This window comes from Ochotona curzoniae, unplaced genomic scaffold, assembly GCF_017591425.1.
Source record: "Ochotona curzoniae isolate NIBS_2020 unplaced genomic scaffold, NIBS_Ocur_1.0 contig_2210, whole genome shotgun sequence".
NCBI lineage: Eukaryota > Metazoa > Chordata > Mammalia > Lagomorpha > Ochotonidae > Ochotona > Ochotona curzoniae.
The window spans coordinates 49,121,407-49,136,853 of NW_024465369.1; positions in this window are offsets into that span (position 1 = coordinate 49,121,407).

The window sequence follows — 15,447 nt, forward strand, 5'->3', positions numbered from 1 at the left end:
ACTTGTTATCCTTTCAGCAAGGTAGAAAATTTCCTACATTTCATTTTCTAGAAATTCCCAGGACAAGCCTTCAACTCCATCTTGGAGGGGCAGCCTTGCTAGGCATAGCATTTTGTTCCCACATAGCTCCTCTGTCCAACTTTCCTCCCACCCAGCTGCCTGCTTCTCTCTGTTCAAATAGCTGTGAAAGATGCCACTCCCATGTAATTCAGCACAGTGTATCCTGAGCATCGTTTTGACAACCAGCGACAGATGGATAAGCCGTGTAATACTGAAGAGAGGTAGGCAATGATGCAGGTAGCCTGCAGGCAGCCTGGGAGGAGCAAGTCCACCAAGAGCAAGAGCACACTTGTTGCCAAATGGAAACATATCCACAATGACAAGTGTTGCACCTCCTCAACCTCCTTCTCCCCACCATAAACTATCTCCAAATTCAGCAAACCTCTTTTACTCCTTTTCCTTAGGTGCCAGTATACCATATCTGCCCCTACATTAGATTTTCTTTCCAAGGTTGAACTTCAGCAACTCTATTATGCCTTTAAGGAAGAAATCAACACAGTACAGACAGTATTTCAAACATACTTGTTTCTGTGTCATCTGTTCTGAACATAAATATCAATTCAGTAACTTCACTGTTGTGATAAGTTGAAACATCATCAGGGTTTTTTGGTAAATGACAGTAACAAAATGAAAAGTCACCATTAAAAGGCTGTATTTGCATATTTTGTGCTGTCAAAGAATATGGCACTAATGTAGTATATGAGAAATCTTAAACAGAAACATTACAGTTTTCAGAAACTAAGGAAGATCAAAAATATGTCCTGAAATTTCATTTATAAAAAGAAACATGGAACAGTTATTTCACTGGCAGAATAATAATAGCAGCTTCTACTGACATTTTAATAGCATATTAATTCAAAATTTTAATTTTGGGAGGGAATGATTCATTCCACATAAACACCAAATGTATTATAAATGCTTAGTATTATCATAATGACTAGAAATTAAATTAATAATTCCAGGATATTTAAATTCTGATGTAACCTTCTTGAATCTTTGTATGTGTCTAAATTATTCCTCATTTTTACCCAACTCACATCTTGAATTTCATTTGTTGTTTTGGTTTTCAAAGAGCTGAACAATTCTTCAATTTAGGAAGTATTTCATTTTTGGATGTTAACTTCAAAAGGCATTTATACTAATTTGTACACACTTATCATGTTTACAGCTGTGAGGTTTGAATGGTCAAAGACACATGCATATGCAGACAATTACGATATTGTCAGTAATTGTCTTGTTATGTGGCTGTCTTTTTTAAATAGCTTTTTCCAACTAATATAGGAAAATAGGGAATAACCATTTTAAACCTGATTGGTTGGAGTCGGAAGGATGTGTTTTTAATCTTAGTTATAACATTTGAGAAATACTTCATGAAATCAAGACATCCACAAATCAGAGAAAAGACTTCTGTTTCCATCCAGAAAAGGACTGTAAGGTTACTACTAATGGTTTTAGGAAAGGGATTCCATAGGGACAGTTCTTTGTTTCATTTCTTTTCTTTCAAGTGTACATCAGGATGGTCAGCAAGCCTCATCCTGCTGATCCTAAGGCCTTTAATGAGACCTGGGGCAGCAGGCGGTCTTGGTTTCAAAAGGTTTGCAACTATTAGGGGGTTCCATAGTCTCAGAGTCAAACCTAGAGTTTGATTGTTTGGCTTCTGAGTTTCCAGTGTAATTCACAGAGAGGGCAATTCTCTCAGGGAATGTAAACACTATCCAAAACATTAAACAATGTGCTCTGCTTCACCACCTCACTACCAGGCAAGCTTTTCTTATTATTGTACGTCATTGGTTAGATCTCTTTCTTTTCCCCCTAGACTAGGTTAAACTAAAAAAGTGATGAGAACATACAACTGATTCTGAAAAAAGCATAAACAGTACAATGTGCTGTCCTAGGAATTCTCCTCTACTGCCAGAGCATCCTGCTTACAAAATGGCGGTGAGACGGAGTCCTTGGCCAGAAGAGCTGTGGCCCTCACAGTTCAAGGACACGGCAGCTGCACCTTGCCAAGCCTGCCATTTGTGCTCTCAGACCTGGCTTATCATCACAACTTCCTTAGCCTTCCTCAAGCCCAAACCTCAAGAATGAGATTAAGAATTTAAAAATCAGAGGAATGCTAAATAGCAGATTCCATAATTGATAACAGATGACTTGTTCTAGGGGTTCGTTCAAGCGGAAAACCATAATGGTGTTTGTTTAGAAACAAGAAATAAGAAACCGGTGAAAATCATGCATTATTCATCCACGTGGGTAGCTAAGCTTCATAGTTCTTTTTGCAGTTTGCTCTCAGGGATGACCTCTTCATGGAAGTAGAAATACAAGGCGAACACTCTACCTAAAGTCTTTGTAGTGGGTAAATCTTGTTCTAGTTAGCTAAGGCTGATTGGGCCCTAAATTTGTTGTCCTTAATATAGTTCTGTCCCCATGGCCTTTTTGTATAACAGTTCATTGGGCCCAGGACAGATGTAAATAGACCCAATTCAGAAAACAAACACAACACAATTAAATCTCCGTGGAGCTTCCAGTTTCTGTTTCTTAAACCAAGAAGGAGAAATATAATCAAAATTTAGTAATAAATGTGCCAACACATAATAGCAATATAAGCAATTAGAAACAGTTTACTCTCCTGTAGTGGTATCTTATAGAATTTTCTTTCTAGTACCTTTTGGGCCTGACAGATTTAGGGCCTGTAACCTACTAATCACATTTATTAACCATTAACCAAGCGTGTTATTTTATATATGATATTTAAATTAGGCAAGGTGGAAATGTAGATCCTTAGAATTAGGTCATTTTAAAATGGCTTTTCCTCACTTCACCTCTGGACTCCTCCATATGGCACTGAAAGCTTGGCTGGTCAAATTCAAATTTACTCACTTTCCTCTGCAGAGAGGGCTCTCCCCTTGCCTTTGCTGTCGGTAATTTATTCTGAATGCATTTCTTTCATTTATGGCTAACCTCATGGAAAGAAGGGTTTGTGTTAGAGTTTCTCTCTCAGTAGCTTTGGAAGCTCTTGTTCTTTTTCACCTGCACTCCTTCATATGAATGGCTAATGACAGAATCAGGGCCTGTGTGTTGAATGAATGAAATAGGGCTAGCCACTCCTCCTTCCCTTGTGTCTGCCAAGATGTGTGTCTGAAGTTTATCCTACATGGTAGCTCACTGTTGGCCACTCTGAACTCTGACATTTAAAGTCACTTGTATGGCTCTCCTTTTCATGAAGTAAAGAATATTCATAAGATATGAAAGAAAGACACATTTCCATCTTGACTAATCAAAGGTGTGTGCGTGTGTGTGTGTGTGTGAGCAACCATTCATTTTTTCTGACTGAGCTTAATGATGTGATTGTCTTCTTCAGAAATCCAGGTGGTCATAAAGCATTGTCTCCTCATACTGCTTTGTGATAGATATTAGGAGGACAGAATGAGAGAAAGGAAAGAGAACAGCTTTTATAAATGCATCTCAGGCTTCAAGTGCCTTTTAGAAGCAACAAATCATTTTTAATCTGACAGTTCCTAATTAAATTGATTGGGAGATAAAATGCTCCCAACAAGTGTCAAATTCACATGAGTTAAAATGCCTTGTGGGTTACAAAAGGCATTTGATGCTCCTAAACTTTCCAGATAGTGAAAGCCCTTGAAAGCTCTCATATGAGTGAGTTAAAGATCTCAGTTGGGGAATGGCTGGCATGTTGTAATGACTATAATTTATAGCACACTGGTTCCATAGTACCCTTTGCCCCACCAGGGTGCTGCCTGGAAGCCAGGATGGCTTATGGAGAATTGGAAGGCAGAAAAGAGAAAGGAAAAGCAATTCTAAGACCCTTTGAGAAGCCCCTGAACAGTAATTTTGCACTTTTGGAGCTCCTTTTTCAGAGACTAATGACTCTGGAATTGAACATGTCTAATTCAACTTCTGTGGATTTGTGCCATAGTGTCATAGTTAGGGGCCTGACCTGAATAGGGCAGCTACTTTGAGACATTGGGCAGAAGTTCAGAGATTAAATGTAATTTTGTTTATCCCTTCAATCATCAGTTGTTAATTGAGAACCTACAAAGTGCCAAGAATTGCTTCAAGCACCTAAGTTATATCAGCAAGATGTTAAAAGTGATCTTATGCAGTTTAACACTTGGGGTAGACAGAAAAAAGGCTGTAGAAGAAGAAGACACGCATGAAAAAGACAAGACTGGGGATGATGTCACTCATAACTGAGACGATCTTGTTGACTGCCTTGACATCCATACTTGGTGTGGCAAGGGCTGTGTGGATAGCTGAGTTCTCTAAAATGAGTGCAATGAAGAAAGGGAGAGAAAGAAGAGTAGAGTAGGAACCAGAAATCAGTGTCATTGTAATATATTGAAATTGTTCTTGTGACATAGCTCATTGTCTCTGAGGATAATTTCTATGGCAAAATGAAAAAACAAAAACAATTGGACCAATAGCTTCATCATTGGAACAAGCATTTGCCTGATCAGTAGACCAATTTGAACTGGACATGCTAGTAAAAAACCAAAAAACAAGAAGTAATGAAAACAGTGTGCTATAGAGGCAAAAAATGGAATTTGCTTTGATCTGGGTTCAGATCTTGGCAGTAACTCAACCTGATTCTGTGACCTTGATCATGTTATTTGCAATTTTGTCAGTCACTTTATGGATTTAATCATAGAACTGATATAATTGTAACACATTTCTGAGAATTTCTGTAAGAAACCAGTGAGGTAATATTCAAAAGTATTTAAAACTGTACCTTTCTTTTTAAAACTTGGGGGGAGGAGGGTCAATGCATGCAATTCCTGTTATCAACAATCATAACTTGTAACTGTATTGCCTCATGAATGATCCTGATCAACAAATAATAATGGCAATTCTTGAAATTCTCAGGTACAATCGAACAAAGTCAGTACTTGAAGGACAATTCAGTTTCATTACTTTCAGACCAAACAAAGGATTTTGTGTATGATAGAAGTTTTGATTTTTGTGTATTCAGGATCAAACCTGACACAGTGCTGCTTTGAGTATGGCCACTATTCAAGTCGTAGCTTTTGAGGCTGTTTGATATCATGAGACAACAACTCCATGAAGGATCAAAAGCCAGAAAATTCATACTTGGCTCATGCATTTTCAAGTAGGGATGTCTTAGCGCGCTGGATACATTGTGCAGGAGCAAGCGATAGAGAGATGATAACACAAGAGAGCAGAAAGACCTGATTTCAAAGAAATGACCCAAACAAAAATCAGCAAGTGATCTCCTTAGTGCCTCAATCCTGACAAGATTTGCAATGAAGGAAAGAAGAAAACAAAACACAGTGACTGGATGAGTTTCTCTCCAAGTGACCTGGTGATTCAACACTGTTTTCAGACATCCTGAAGATATTTGGAACCTCTAACTGAAGCCCATTGAATTCAAGGGTGTGAAAAGGTCTCTTCGCTCACAGCTTCGTTACAGGACACACACTTTTTATTGCAAACTATTCTCCACATATTATATGCAAAGTCTTTTTTTGTTTGCTTTGAAGATCTATTTGTCTATTTGATAGACAAAGTCACAGAGAGAGGGAACAACACAGAGACCGTCCATCTGCTGGCTCACTCCCCAAGTGGCTAAAATTGCTCGGGCTGGATCAGGTTGAAGCCAGGAGTCAAGAACTTTTTTGGGGTCTCCCGTGTAAGTAGCAGGGACCCAGGAACTTAGTCTGCCTCTTTCCCAGGTAGATTAGCAGGGAGGTGGATGAAAGCAGAAAAACCTGGATGCAAATTGGCATTCATATGGAACACTGGGGTTGCTAGTGGTGGCTCAACATTGGACCTACAATGCAGATCCCAAATGCAAATGCTTCACTAATGTTTTTGGTTACTGACCTTCTTGTGAAAGTAGTTGTTATTCTGTACTAAGAGTTTAGATGTATTTCTAAAGCAGTTAAACACTAGTTACTAAGTTAGGAATGTGGTTTTTCTGGTTTTCATTTTTTTTTTTTTTGAAACAGATACAATTTGTCTGATTTCAGTTTACAGTCAATTTCTATAAATAAAATCTGTGACAAACGTAAGATCTTGGTCTCCCATACTTTTCTGGGAGCTCACAGGTTAACTTGTCTCTCTTTTCCCCTTTCAAAGCTTTTTCTTTTCTTTTGGTATCCAGTTCTATGCACCTGGTGAAAGGCAGGTTGATGATATGGCAAGTTGAAATTGGCATCTTTTGTGGGCGTCCAGCACGTGAGCTTTTAGTCTCCTTGACGTATTTTTGTGCAGCTTTGCTGAGAAGTGTTTTCACGTTTTAACTGAACTGATAATGATGAAACTTCAATCTCTGTTACCTTCAATCATTTTCTTATTATGCCAGTTCAATGCATTTTTATTTCAACTCTGGTTCAGGCACCAAGTCTGGCCAAAGCAGAGAGGAAAGAAAACGTTCTTTTGGTGTGAGTTGCAATGAGCTTCACTTTTAATTCCCTGTTAATGCTCAATCTTAAGTCCCACACAGAGAAAAACTGTGTTCCTGTTTGTGGTAAAAAAAAAAAAGAGGATGCAGAGAACTGACAGAAGCTAAGATGAGAGAAGAAACAGCCTTTAATCATTTTGTTGTCAAAGCAGCTTTGGATCGCCCTTTAAAGAAGGTATTTTTTTTTTTTTAGCTGCTTCTAAAAAACTGGAAACTCATTCTCTTGCTCTTGTTAGATTGCTTATACAGAGTTAAATGTGACGTGTTTCCAGCTATATGCAATGGTCAGGTTGCCTTGTACCTAGGCCAGTGTTACACCGCCAGGAGAAAAGGAGCAAAAAGCTGGTGGGTATTCTAGGCCTGGTTAACACCAAATTTGTGTTAGCTATACAAGTTTCCAAGCATAACTGTTTATTCTCTTTTTGTTGTTGTTGTTTATATGTGGGGAGGGTAGGGAACACTGGGCTGGGAATATACCACCTTGACCCCCAAATGGGAGGCCTACAGATTGCTTTGGGAAGGATATTTGGGGACCTGATGGAGTGGTAGTGGCTGAGGGCGTTTTTTTTAAAGTTTTATTTATTTTTATTGGAAAGACATATTTACACAGAGAAAGAAAAAGACAAATATCTTCTGTTCACTGGTTCACTCTACAAATGGTTGCGATGGCTGGAACTGAGCTCATGTGTCAGGAACCTCCCCTGAGTTTCCCATGGAGATGCAGGTTCCCAAACCACTGGACCATCTTTTCCTGTTTTCCCAGGCCACAAGTATGGAGCTAGATGGGAAGTGAAATAGCCAGGATATTAACATATAGAATCTCAGCGCTTGCAGGGGGAGGGTTAGCCAATTGAGCCATTGCACCAGGCCCAAGGGTACATTAGATAGAGGAGGAATGACTTCTGGGAGTTCCATAGACCAGGTCACTCTACTTGCAGATAGACAAAGGAGCTGAGACAGGGTGTTTTGGGAGAGGGACTGAACAGCAGGTCTGGATCAGGCCAAGGCACCCATCCACATGGGAGACCCGCGCTCAGCAAAGTTGCATCATCAGATGCCTATCAGCACACTAGAAACCTGGGCAGGGGGGCATGCTTGGTTGGTCTAGGACTTAGTACCTACCCAAAAGTATTGGGTGGAGATTGGGTCACATCAGGCTGAACTGCAGCACCAACAGGAGTGTGAGAGAACCAGATCTGGGAGGCCGATTCTGTAGGGGACATGCGGCTTCACCTCTGTGGGACTGTAGCTCCAGCCAGATTGTGTGGAGAGCTCAGGGTAGTGATTGGTCAAGGCAGGCTGCACTATAGAACTCACCTGACAGGAACTCACCTCATGCTCGTGGGAATAGGTTCTGGGAGGAGGCTGGGCTGGGAGAGGCTACAGCACTCATCAATAACATGAAGGGCTGGGACTGAATTTGGACCATGCCAAGCAGGGCCACAGTACCTGCTGGAATGCCTGTGGTCTGGGTATGGGGAAGAACAGATTGTACTAGGTTCTTGCACCAGTTTGTACTTCGAGAGCCACAGTGGGGTGAGACAGGCTGGTCTAGGATGTGGTACCCACAGGATTACATGAAAGCCATATCTGGGGGTGGGCAAGCTTGGGCTAAGCTGTAGCACCCACTGGTGTGAACTGGAATAGATACAGATCAGTCAGGCCAGGCCACAGTTCCCACTGGGAGTACAAGCACTGGGGTCTCTCCATGTCAGTCTGGGTCACAGTACCTGCCAAGACTCATAGGATCTGGGGCTTGGAGCAGGCTTAGTAGGAAACTTAGGGAACTTCTCTGCTAAGCCAGTTCTCTGCTAAGCTGCAGCTTCTGGTGAGTGTGAGAGCTGGAGCTAGGGGCAGGCCAGGCTAGGCTGCTTTGCAGCACCAATCAGCATATGTGTGGGCTGGGTCTGGGAACAGGTAGGTCTGGGCAATCCATAGTATAAACTGTCATGAATGAGAACCAAGACAGGGTGCAGGCTGGGCTGAATTGGACTATAACACCCATCAGTTCACATGGGGGTTGGTGATGGGAGTCAGCCAAACTGGACTAAGCTGCTGTACCCAACATTGAGAGCTGAGCCTGGGGGTGGTTGGTCTAGGCTGAGCTGGGCTGAGGCACCTGCTGGCAAATGCCAAGACTGAGGGTGTGCCATCTCAGACATGGCATCAATACCTACTAGCATGATCAAGAGCCAGGGTTAGGAGCAGGTGGGGAAACATGAGGAACTCCTCTGTTAGGCTACTGCTTTCATTGGTGAGCATGAGACTTGGGGAAAGCCAGTCCAGGTAGGGCTACAGCACCTATTAGCTGGCATTTGGGTTGGATCTGGGTGTAAGCCAGGCTGGATCAGATGTTGCAACTGCTGGTGTGAGAGAGCCAGAATAGGTGCATACCAGTTAGGCTAGCTGCAGGACCACCTTGCAAGTGTTGGGACTGAGTACAAGCCATGTCAGGCTAGACTGCAGCACCCCATGGCAAATGCAAAATCCATGGCTAGGAGCAGGCCTGGCAGAGAAACTGTGGACACTCTTTGCTGTGCCACAATTCTTGTTGATGAGTATAAGAGCCAGAACTGAGGGTAGGTCAAGGCTGTTCAATGTGATAGTGTTTATTTGCATATGCATGGGCCGGGTCTGGGGTCAGGATGGGCTGAGCAAATTTGCAGTACCCATGCATGTGCATGAGAGCCAGATGAGATGACAGACTGGGCTGGGCTACAACACATGCCAGTGCATGCAAAAACTTGAACTGAGGGCAGACCTGGTGGGGATTATTGGGAGTTGCCCCAACCAGGTCATAGTATACCCTAGTGTGTGATAACTGGGCTTGTAGTAGGCTGGATTGGGCTAGGCTTCAGTACCCAACAGTTCATGTAAGAGATGGAGTTGGAAGCAGAACCAGAACCTGACCTTGCCCTGGCTGGCACACACAGAATTCGAGCCTAAGGTCACTCCAGATGAGGTTTCTTGGGAGACTCGCCAACTAGACTGCAGGACTCAAACTCTGGCCACAGGGAAAAATCACAAGCTATGTTGCCTGACATTGATGTGCATGTATTGGGACTGGATCTCCTCAGTTGCTGATGCCTGTGCAGTAAACAGCATGTCCAAATGCACACGGGTTATGACAATGAGCTCATGGACAATTTTGGCCAAACTCTGCAGCAAGTGTCTGCTAGATGTACACTGAGGTGGACTTGGTCATGTGGGCGATTGCTCCAGGCCTTTGCCCTCCTGCCTAGAGGGTGTGACTTAAGCCTAACCTTCCCTATTGCCTGAAGCTTTCAGGCCTACATGTGGAGTGTGACCTCCAACATGGCTAGAAGGTCAAGGGAAGTACACCTGGAACATGACCTCTGCCATGATTGGAAGATCTAGGAAAATAGACATGTCATACAGCCAATTGCAGTATCTTTGGTGGGCATGGGGTTTACTGGAAGGCTCCCTCCTGCCCTCTCCTTCCTTACTCTTTAAAACCTGTAACCTGTACAAAATAAAGCAGACATTCCTCACCAGCTTGTCTCCAGTGGTTCTTGCAGCCGAAGGCCACTGTCTGCTTCACCCTCGGTGACCTCGGGGCCTGCTGGCAGGCCTAAACCCTGAGATGGTTAGCCAAGACCTTGGAAAGATTTTCTCAACCCTATTGCAATGAAGCCAACAACATCTCAGAACTATCAAAGCCATTTAAGCAACACCCTTAGAACATTCTTTCCCACATCAAGGTCCCTAGGGTCTCATCAAATGACTGTCCCCCATCTGTGGGTGATGATATAGTTTGGCAGCAAGGAACAGTCTTCTTCCTTTCCTTGGCCCACTAGATCAGGAAAAATTAAAACTGAAATATATCACAGTTTGGGGACTGTTGTGTAGTGGGTAAATGCTGAGATCTTATTTGGGTGCCAGTTCAAGGACTGGCTGCTCCACTTTCCATCCAGCTCCCTGTTAATGGCCTGGAAAAAGCATCAGAAGCTGGCCCAAGTGTTTGGGTCCCTGCACATATGTGGGAGACCCAGACTGAGAAGTGAACTGTTATTAACAGACGGAAGACATGTCTGTCTCTCTTTCTCTCTTTCAAATAAAGAAATCTTAAAAAAAAATCACAGCTCTAAGGTTGGATATATTTAATATGCAGGAAATTATCCTATGACTTACTACCAGTCAGTTTCAATAAAATCTATGCCACAGCCAGAAAAAAAAAATCCCTCCATGTTACATGCAAAACTTCTGAGCTCTAGAACCTTGCTACAAAACATCCAGTTTATGTAGTTATATTTTAGAATAACTGGAGTTCTTAGTTTTAAGTAGATTCTGGTTCTGGTGACTCAGCTTACACATAATCCTGATATAATGGAAGAAAAATCATGACAAAATCCAGAGCCTAAAGAATTCATTTTCATTTACAGCTGGACGAGTTCTATTTCACGGACATGCTAAGCATAAAAGCATATCCTGTTTACAATATAAAAGCCTTTTTCTCCTACTCCCTGTGTGATTGTAATTAAGCAGGAGTTAATTTTATGTAAATCACGCATTACTGTAATTGGGCGCAAGCGAACATTCATGTACATCTTATTTAAAAGTGAAATACAATGTTATTATGTGAATGCTGGTGTGGCAGAGTCTCAGTCCTCAAGAGGGAAGGTAGCAACTTCCGTGCTTACGAGACTCGCTCTTTGGTCTGTGAGCTTAACTAGGACACAGCTGGCACCACTCCCCACCGTCTTGAGAAGAACTGAGCCATGTGCCATTGGAATGGCTGAGAGGTGGAACATGGGACTTCCCTTCTTATTTCCTTCTTAACCTCCGCTTAGGAGCAGTCATTTTTCTCTCGCTACTCTGTTCAAATTTAAACATTTGCCAATGGTCTATCCACTTGCCAGATCTGACCTATGTATCCCCAGGCAGACCGTAGATAGATTTGTCTTCTGCAGTAGGAGCTGGTAAAATTCCTTTTTTAGCCTGGTTTGGGAATGTTACTTAGGCCTGTTTTATGACCCAAAGAGTTACTTTTCAAGCATAGCCAGATGAGACGCTATCTTTCCATCTGCATTTGTGATTTTTGCTGCAGTCCCTTTACAACCCTGAGAGGGAGGCCTGACCTTTGGGTGGGAAGAATGCCTCATTCCTTTATTCTTTATCTGAGGAGCAGGTCTAGTGCTTTGGGATAATGTTGCCCTGCATAATATAAAGACTCTAATCTACATAACTGGAGGTCAAGATTTGTGAGGAAGAAAAGATGAATATGACAAAGGTTTTATTTTAGCTCATTTCTTGCCTTACCCAGAGTCCTGAAAAAACCTTTTTAAAGTTGTGTCTTGGCCTCACTCCATCCGTCTTGCCAAGCCAGCTTCTCTGAAATCCCCATGTGCTCAGCAGGTCAGTCTACTAGACCTCCAGATGACAAGAAACCCTATGGTTCCCTGTGATCCTATAGATCCCCTATGGTTTCCTACCATAGACATAAGAGGAAGAAAGAATCCCACAAGAGGAAAGAAACAAAGCATCCTTGGGATAAATGCAGGATGAATTCACTTTGGCATCTGTGGAACTAGGTAGACAGAGTCAGGTGCAGGGACACCTGCAGGGAAATTCAGGTGAGGTCCTCATACTTTATGGGCAGTTTGATTAGTTGTAACTGTGAGAATGATGACACCTGTAAACTAACATGGACAAACTAAGGGCCCTTCCAAACAGTGTTTGTGAAAATGGTAGATTAATATATGAAGGCAATGAAAACTAGAGATGCAAATGGCTAGCTAGAGATTACCCCCAGCCAGGTCCTTTGAAAGTCTCATTGATCCTCACATCAAGAGGAGTTGTGGCTTCCGTAAGAGCCACACTGTGTCTGTGTTTAGCTTGACAAATCATCCTTAAATGACTGTTAAGTTTTGCACTTTATTCTTTAGTGAGCATTGTTTATTAATACTGCTTTAAAAATGCACTCAGCATATATGCACGGAAATGACTTGAAGCAGAATACACAAATACCATGTTTTCCTCTTAACAGTGGGATTATTTTGTTTTTGGCTTATCTATGTCTTTTAATTTTAATGGTACAGCAATATGCACTTATGTAGTAATGATTTGATGGATTAAAATGACAGTTTGGGAAATGACTCAGGACTGCTGTAATTGTGCTTGTAAAATGTCTAAATGTGTGCTGTGAGTCTGTGAAGAACGAAGCTGGAGTGTAGCAGAAAAGGGCTGTCATGGAGCATGAATCCTCCATAATCGAAAGAAAGAGAGGTGGTTGGGATTTTGAGATGAGAGGGAGCTCGGCACAGGGCACCTCAAAAGACCCCAAATGGCGGATTTAACTGTGGCTCCCGAGAGCTGCCACCATGGCCTGACCATCTTTAATACATCAGAACACTGGAAGGTTCATTCACGGCAATGAGAGCACTAGGAAAGGGCGCCAGGGCTTGCTCCTCTCTCCCAACAATGCCTGATTTTTGGATTTCTCATTCACTTTAGCTAGATTCTTATTCTTAATTGCATTTGGTTTCAGAAAAATAAAGGTAATATTTCTTCCACTTCTTACCTGGCTCAAGAAAAATAGTGAAAATTAAAAAGTTATGAGTAAAGGTTGATGAATGGGTCTCATACTATGGTCAGATAGGAAGAAATTCTCATGTTCTATTGTATGGAAGGATATCAAAAGATTGAGACATAATGAACTGTTTGTTTTTCTAAGAAAAAGCTGTAGGAAAGGATCTTTAGATACTTTCATCACATAGAAATGGTAATTGTTTGAAGTAAATGTGCTTACCTGTATTGAATTTTATTTAATGTGCATCTCTACCAAATTTCTTATAATTCCCCAAAGTAAAATCAAATAAAGAAAAACCAGAATTTTGACCAGTTAAAGTTAAAATTATGCAGATAGTGCAAGTTCCTCCAAGTTAAAGCAACTCATTTCTACTACTAGAGATAGCTATCAACCAAGGTCACATTTTCAGAGCAGGTGCAGAACAAATACAGATTTCTGCCATTGTGAGGCTGGGAGGAGGCCTGCATGGGACTGGTTGAACAGCACATCACTCTTATTTGCCTGCTGTTGACTTCAAAGGGCTGTATTCATCTTTCTGTTTATGCATTGGCTATAAAACCATTGCTTTTGCTTGGTATAATCCTTCAACCTTCCTTTATCTATCCTTTAGATGAGCTTCCTGTGGATGCTCATATAAAGATATAAATTAATTCAATAAAAAAGCTTTTATCATTGATATCCAGATGACTAATTTTGTAACTGAAAATGTCTACTGTAATTGAGAAAGAGCAGCAGTTGATGCAGGTGCCGCACAGCGTTGGCAAGGGGAAATGGCATCTGAAGATAAACACTCGTAAAATGTCTAATATGACTTTGAGATAATCTCCATTATATTTCAACAGTTTGTGCTGAATTCTCCTCAAGGATCCAGTCAGGTAAAGAATTTGGTCCTCCAGAGTGACTGAAATATTAACTTACTTATCCTATGTTCACATACACACAGGAGGTTTAATGGTATGCTTTATCAGGCTGGATCTACTTTAAAATGATCCTTTGTTTTAAAAGAATGATTCTTGTTTCAGATAAAAGGCCAGCGGATTTTCTCTCTTAACCCCATATTATCTTATTTTGAAGAACTAAAAAACCAGTTCTCCAATTCTCTTGTCTCCAGAGATCAGAGACACTACTTTGAGTAAGCCTAGTTGTTTGAGTCCTTCTAACTACAACCGAATAATTATATCATGTAACTGATAAAATATTGTCTTTTCTTATTCCTCAGTTACTTTTCCAGCACTCGTTTATCATATTCTAATACAAGTATTTGCATGTTTTCAACACTTATTCTATGCATGCCTCTGTTTTGAACAAACATGCATTATTTTATTTCTCACACCGGTTATATAAGGGATGGGACAATATCTTTTCATTTTAAATAGGAGGCAAACAGAAAGTGGGAAACTTGCCCAAGTTTAGTAGTAAAGTAGCGCTAAGGCTCGGACCCCTATCTTCTTTGCACTTGAGGCCAAGGATTAAAGGCTGTGCTCACTTTGGAAGCATCCAGTAAGCTCACCACATAAGCACTCTATCACTTCGTTCTGTTTCTGATTTTTGACTGATACTCGAAGCTCTCCAGCTTTGTTTATTTTCCGATAAATCCTCTCCTATCAAATCACCTTTACGCTCTTGTCCGTACTATGAGCCTGAGAGCAGAGACCGACTGTGTATGTCACAGGCATGGGGGAGGCTCTGGCTAAGGGCAATCTTACAACTATCTGTCCAACAGATGGAAACAATTAGTGAGCTTGTTTAGGATGTATATGGAAAGAACCTTAGCAGAGTTTGGAGGTCTTCTTAGGGGTTCACAGAGGCTGCACTGAGAAGCCATCACTGCCTTTGGGTTTTATAAACAGAAAAACACCAGGAGAGCAGAAGGAGGGTGTAAAATCTGAGAAGCGGGGTATCTGAGTAGGTTTAGGGAATGCTGAATTCATTTTATGTGTCTTCCAGTGCAAAGGCGTGCTCACCCAGCTGGTGGTTCCTCCTGGGCCCCAAGCCCTCTGATGTGACCCCTAAGGCAACCTTTGCTATATTCTTTATAATTTTTTATTTACCCTTCAGTATCTCCCATTAGATGGTGACAGCTTTGATGCAAGAAACCAGGATGATCTGATAGTGAGCATCTTCATGCAGAAGTTCTGATTTATTTATTTCTGTCTTGTAGTCCTTTTTTTTTTCCCCCACAAAGTCTTGCTTGACGTTTCCAATTGGTGACTCTCCATAAACGTAGGAGCAATGAATGCATGGGCGGTGGGGGGAGATGGATGAACAGATTCTGAGAAGTGTTTTTACACTTAGTTTTAAACTTAAGTTTAGGACAAACAACAAAAGTAGTTAAAGTAATCTTAGGCAGTAATAAAAGCATAGTGTCATTTTCTGAATATAAAGATCATAATTGCAG